The sequence below is a fragment of the Danio aesculapii genome, chromosome 3 (assembly GCF_903798145.1).
Source record: "Danio aesculapii chromosome 3, fDanAes4.1, whole genome shotgun sequence".
NCBI lineage: Eukaryota > Metazoa > Chordata > Actinopteri > Cypriniformes > Danionidae > Danio > Danio aesculapii.
The window spans coordinates 10,991,993-10,999,386 of record NC_079437.1 but is presented as its reverse complement, the minus strand read 5'-3'; positions in this window follow the sequence as shown (position 1 = coordinate 10,999,386).

Below are 7,394 nucleotides of genomic sequence, written 5' to 3'. Positions count from 1 at the left end.
GCAGAAGTTGTGTTTCTTGGGAAACGCACTGAAATGATGCAAACACTCCAAACTAAACAAAATGGGTTTTAAAAAGGTAGACTTTGCATCTTACAAATCTGTACGTAAAAGAGGGGAGGCCATACTTATATGCAAAATGTTGAATTATGATCAGACTTAAAAGATAAGGAAGAAAGATTTGTACTGATAATAGGAAAAATAGAGAGACATTTGATAAGTTCTTTGAATGTCTATGCTCCCCCTGGTTCTGCACTGTAAACCCTAATGTTATCTTTACTTAAACAATTAAGTAAAGTTGACTGAACATAACTTAAAATTTAGCATTTTGGCCCTATCACTTGAAAATATCAGTTCATTTAACTTATGTACCATGAAAATGCATAAACTTAAGATTTCAAGTGTAGTGAGCTCAAAATCATAATAAATCCTTTGAAAAAAATAGGTTATTTTCACAAATGTAGTCTTGACTGTAAAATTCTAATATGTGCAACCTTTTAAGTGCAAAGTCGTTTTTAAATCAGAAAACAAATGGCTTCAGGTATAATTATTCATCATAATGTGAATAAATGGCTACTTATTTTTTTGTTTAAAATTTATTTTAACATTTTTTCACAGTATATTATTACACAGTTAGTACTAAGTTTGGTGAACTGAACAATTTCAGTATAGTCTACAAAACCGGCAAGTTAATAAACTTAAATGTGAAAGTTTTGGGAGACTCCATTACTCAAATAAATTGAGGCAACAAGTTTACTCAATTAATTTAGTTGTTAACTTATTAGGGTTTTCAGTGTGAGTGGAATTTTTTTTATCATGAAGTATTCAAAATTAATTGTTACCAAACCAAAGAATTCTAATATGTGAAGATGACTTTAACAAACATTTAAAACCAACGTTCTAGAAACACTAAAGCCACTAACCAAACAGGTGAATTGCCTGTTAAAAAAGATAGGGCTTACCAATGGAGAGAATTAAATCCAAGGGTCTGTGATTATACACATTAGTCTCATCCCACACAACATAGCTCTAAAATAGATTACTTTTTACTCTTAAAAAGATCTGCCTTGAATTGAAATATCTGAATTGTATACGATAGATATTCTCATAATCCTGTTTATATGTCAGTGGTCTGAGTAAGAACAAAGGTCAGCAGTTTGGAGAATGAACACAGATATTTTAATTCACAAATTAGGCAAAATTTAGAAAACATAATTAAATCAAGTTAAAATAAATTAAAAAAAACTACAAAATAGGGCTACAACGAATCAGACGATGAAACAAGATCTTAAAAAATAATTAGGGAAATTGATGGAATATTTTCCAAAGAACTACAAAATAAACCAAGACATTATGAAGCAGGGGTGAAATCAATAAAATTGCTAGCATACAGACTAAGAAAACAAGCCGATAGAGCCATCATAAAAATTAGAAATCCTCAAACAGGGAGATACATTGTAAATTAGAGCAAATACAGCAGAGTTTGGAAAAATGTTATAAAGCTTTATATTTACACCTAAAAATAATATGTGCAGATTAATTATTTCTAGCCACATTAGACCTGTCTACAGTGTCAGAGGAACAAAATAAATCCCTATTAGCAGAAGTTACCATGGAGGAGTTAAAAGCAGCCATAACAAGGTAAATAAGTGGACAGTTATCCCGCAGAATGGTAGAAATCCATGTTTGATCAATTGACTCCTAAACTTTATTAAAGGCTTTCAATTGGGTAATACGAAAAAAATCTTACCCTCATGAAGAGAAGCTATTATATCAGTTATTCCAAAGGAGGGTAATTTAGTGTGTTAAATGTTGACTAATAAAATTTATTAGCATGAAGATTAGAAAAAAAACTCTTCCAGAAATTATTATTTTGGATCAGACAGACTTTATTTGTCAAAGGCAAGCAGCAGAACACATTAGAAGAACTCAATTTTACTTCATTTCAAACCAAAAAGTAAGCTGCCCTATTGAGTTTAGATGCTGGACTCAGTGAGATGGAGGTTCTTATATAAGGTATTAGCAAAAGTTGGATTTCACAATATTTTTATTGAAATAATGAAGACATTATATGATAAGCCTCAAGGATCAAAATTAACAGAGACTTATCTGGATTTCTTTCAATTTAGAGCGTGGTACAAGAAAGAGGTGCTCCTTTTCTCTCCTTCTCTTTGCCCTATTTATTGAACCTTTAAGCCAATTGAGTTAGGCAAAATAGCTCAATTAAAGGTAGATTCAGAAGCGAATGGTCATCCTACCAAAATTATTGTATCTATTTTAAACACTTCCAATAAAAAAATTCAAACTAACAATTTAGCGAATGGAATAACTTAATATCTGGATTTTTATGGCAGGGAAAAAAAACCCAGAGTAAGATTTAAAACACGTACTGCAATTAAGCAAAGAAAAAGGTGGGTTAGGTCTCTTATGCCTGCAACAATACTATTACACAGCTCAGTTAAGTCTAGTCTGCTGGAGTAGTCCTACATATCCAGCAAAATGGATTTAAATAGAGAAAGGGATGATGGAGGAATCCCTGTTATCTGCCCTAATTGCAGATGGCAAACTAATAAATAAAATAAAGAACAAATCCATAGATTACTACTGTTCAAAATCTAGCATCAAACAAAGAAATATGTGGTTTGCAAGATGCATCAACAATATTAAGATGGTGTGCCTTCAATACTGATTTCATCACTAACCAAATAGAAGAGAGATTTTGAATATGGACCAAGTTAGGAATTTCCAACTATTACACTCATTTTTGACAAGGGTACAATCCAAATGTTTGAATTTCTAAAGGAAAAATATGGGTTTAATCAAAGTAACTTCTATAGATACCTTCAAGTAAGACATATTGATTGCAGTGTTTCCTCTAGGATTTTTTCCAGCTGTGGCGGCAGACTCTGTTGGGCATTGTACACAGATCTACCACTACATGTGCCGTTATTTCATTGACAATTGTCGTGGGCGCAGTATTAAGTCGAGATCGCATTCATGTAATTGCCTACAAGCATGTCAAACTCTGATCGAGCGCCGATTTCCTCTGTTCGTGCACAAAACGTCTTGCGCACCCTCAAATAAACACTGCTGAAGTGCAGATTTTCTTGCACGCTCTCAAATAAACACTGCTGAAGTGTGATTTAATGCGTTTATGTAACGAGTATGTCTCCAACATTTATTAGATTTGCTAGGAATATTTATGAATGTCTTCAATAGACTTACAGAGCTGTATTAATGCGTCCTGAAGTAAAGTGAAACGGCTATAAACTCCAGCAAGATAAAGTCATTATATGCAGAGCCATTGTCCTTTATCTATAAATAAAATATAATGATGGAAACTGTGTTCATCTTAACTGAAAGCCATGTCGCGTTTGCTAGCCTCACGCATCACGCATCTGTCAGTAAGTCAATCAGCCATCACGTCACCTTAAAGGGTTAAACAAAGAACGCACAGCACAGCAAAATTTTGCGCTGTTATAATTCACTTACTTTTTAATACGTTTTTGGTAAGATTATCACCCGCTATTTAACAAACGACTGAATGTTTTGAATGAGAAGCTGTAATGTAGCCGTGGCGGGATGAATTTTGGTGTGGCGTCCCACCACGGAAGAATGAATTTAGTGGAAACCATGGATTGTGATATTAAACCAGAAATATTGAAAGTTGCAGAGACTGGAATAATAAAAGTGTTTCTATCAGTGGGCAAGGCCCAATCATGTAATAAGATCATTTCAAAATGATACAAGGGATTTCGCGAATCTGTACCAGATAATACACTATATGTTAGAGATAAATGGAAAATGGAAGGAATCTCAGATGAGGATTGGGAATATTTGTAAACTCAATGGAAATGTACCAGCTCAGACATGTGAAGAGGGAAAAGTGTTCTAAAGTTTTTCATCAAGCCATCACAGAAAATACACAGAGGAAAGAGCACTAGCTGCTGGAGAATGTGTGGGGAAAAGTAGCTAATCAATATTATGTTTTTTGGGATTGCCAGAAATTAACCTTATACTGGAAAGAGATACATTTAGAGGCCAGTTTTGAAATAGAAATTGCTTTCAATTCATTAATTTTCTTTTCGGCTTAGTCCCTTTATTAATCTCGGGTCGCCACAGCAGAATAAACCGCCAACTCATCCAGCAGATGTTTTACACGACAGATGCCCTTCCAGCTGCAACCAATCACTGGGAAACTGCTTTCAATTGTGAATCTTTATATTTAGGTAATATAAATTTAGATGGATGAATTAATAAAGACAAGAAACGAAACGGTTACTACGTAACCCTTGTTCCCCAAGGGGGGGATGGAAATGCTTTGAGGAAACTTCAACTATGGGGATATTGTCAGAAGCCAATCATCTGAAAGAGTAACAAAACGGGCCAATGACATGCCAATGAGTTGGTGGCGTGCACAGCTGGCAGCAATTACAATCATCTTTTGTATTAAGTTGCCCACCGTGCATCGCAAAGACACTTTTTTGCTTTCAGAGCCTCAAGCTACTGAGAGAGTCTTCAGGTTCCTCCAAACCTCCTTCGAGAAAGAGAGCGAGGGAGTGAGCGAGAAAGTTGCCGGTGTTTGAACAGGTTGTTTCTTCCGTTTTCAGAGTGTGTGACATGCAGTGGCAGATGGTTGAGCTGGGCTATTCTCTCTTACCTGGATGTGTATTGTAAGAGTACTGTAACCAGGGGTTTTGTAAGAGTCTAAATTATCATATGCATTTGCTTATATGGCAAAACATGTCTTTTTCTCCAAAGAAGGCCCATACGGACTCCAAAGGCAGATACTGATAAGATCAGGGCCTGGTGGGTGGACTTTGGAGGTTTTACGATGTGGTCACATGTTGTTTGGTCAGTTTAAATATCTCAGTATTTGGGCTTTAGTCACATGGTCAAGAAAGATACAAAATAGGTGGTAAAACGCTGCTCTGGCGCTTTTCCTGCCCTGAGCTTTTTCCTACTCTGCTTCTCTCTGGCTCTGGAGGCTATCTGGCTCTACTGCTCCCAGGCTTTTTTTTTGATGCCTGCTTACTCTTTTTGTCTCTCTCTCTCTCCACTCCCCCTGTCTCTCTCTTTCCTAGGTAACTTTATTTTTACATTTAAGCTGGGTGCAATTATTATTATCATGTTTTTATCATTTCATATTTTATCATTTTAGACAGTTATTTGTAACTAATTCAGTTGTAACCATAGAGAATTATTGTCATTAAATCATCTCAAATTACTTTTGATTTAACGTCAACACTTAATTGCTCTATACTTCAATACAATACAATCACATAATAGCAACACTCTCCCACATTTTAAGCTATTAATACTGCCCTTATTTCCGTTTTTGGTATAAGATTGCAGAAGCATGGTTTGACAAGAATGTACAGTTTTTAACCATCATGCTGATCACTTTTTAGTCATTGTGCAAAACTACAGTTCAAACCGCTGTGGTTAAAACCCATTCTTCCACATTTAATACATGGTGTGTTATCTTCTCAGAGCTCTTAGTGCCAGTAATTAAAGATAAAGCAGGTAAAATATCTAGTGTAGATGTAACAGGATTAAAAGAATGTTTAATTGTCTTTCACCAAAAATTGTTATATTGTTTACTTTATGGTTGTTGGGCGACCTCTTGTGGCAACTGTATATAATTGGTTCTTTCACCTTTTACCTGCAAAGCCCCGCCTCCAGCAGAGATGGTTGCTGAATGCAGAGAGGCGGTAGGTAAAATGTGCTCCAGCAAAATGTGATGAATTCTGTATTGTAACACACATGTTAATATCACATACAACTCTAATATGAACATTAAATGATGTTTTGTATCGAGTGATTGCTGTGTGTGACAAACTTCGTGTGGTTTAATTTGCTCATGTTATGTGTAGCTGGAATGATGAAATTAATACGAGCAGGGTGAATTCTTGCTTTTTTTTATTTATTTTTTTTAGTTGCATGTTAAAGCATACTGTTGACAGAGGATATATTTCTATTACAGGTATGTTAAACTTTTGTATATGAATAATGATTTATTAAGATGACTTTATGTGGACACACTCTCGAGTGGTCATTTGGGCCTCCAGCAGAGATGGTTGCTGAATGCAGAGAGGTGATACATGTTTAAATGCATACTGTTAACAGAGGATATATTTCTGTTACAGAATAAACAACGGATAACGCAGTTCTCTGTGTCCACCTGAGTAATTTGTGTCATTGGGAAATAAAGCGTTACATAGACAATAATAGGTCAATTCAATGGCAGGTATAATTTCTAAAGTTGTTCAGGATATTTTCTTTAACTCTGTAAAGAAGCAGAGCCTTAAAATGATTAGTGATCCAAACTATAATCTCCATAAAGAGCAGCTGATGGGCTCAGAGAGGAGATAAGGACACCAGCTAGTCATATAAGCGGGACATTCTTGCTAATTCCAGTATCATTTATATTGTTGAATATCAGGAAACAGGGTTTTCAGGGAAGGTGATGAGGGTGTTGTAGAATGTATTTCTTTAAAATATGAATAATTGTGTGTTACTATAATTTAGTGTGTGTTACTTATAACTTTGCAGTTTTCTAGAGTTAATCTTCTCGCTCGATTGTTCAAGAAAAAAAGGGAGAATATAAAAAAAATGAAAGAATTATAAACATACAATCAGTGTTGGTAAAGTACTTAAATTTAATGAATTAACAGGTACATCATCAGTGTTGTATATTAATTACCTTTCTAATCACTATGCCTGGAAGTTAAGTTAATTAACTGACTTATAAAGTCCTCATAAATCTATGCTTATAAAGTCCTCATAAATCTAATATGCATCTCCTCCTAAACTGTTCAAGCTACAAAAAACAAGCTAATTCCAAACTTCTCTGACTCGAGTTGCTATTTCTTTTTTCAACTGATTCCAAAAACTGACCCAGAAAATTTGGAAAAGTTACATTGACTTACCATTGGACCAAACTTTGTGACCTTATAACTTTGCGCCAGACTATCATACAGACTTCAGACCTCATTTAGCTCAGAATACCAATCTGCCAATCACTGATGACCTTTCAACTTACTAGCCACACGCTAGCAACCACCGACGGCTCCATAGCAACTGTCCCATAGACTTCCATTGTAAAAAAAAAAAAAAACTACAATTGACTTTACATTGGACACACTCACAACAAAGGCCTATCATAGCAATATACTAATCCATACTAGAAACATGCTAACATATATGTAGTTATCTCTCTATGCCAGCTGTTTTAAACTTCTTAAAAAAGACTTCAATGATTAAACTTTAAAACCAATCGTGGACGAAGTACGAAATTGAAGAGTGGGGGCGGGTTGTTGTGGACGAAAGTGAAGAGGGTTGGGGAGTTGTGGAGAAAGTAAAAGTGAACAGCAGATGGGGGAGAAGGGCGGTTG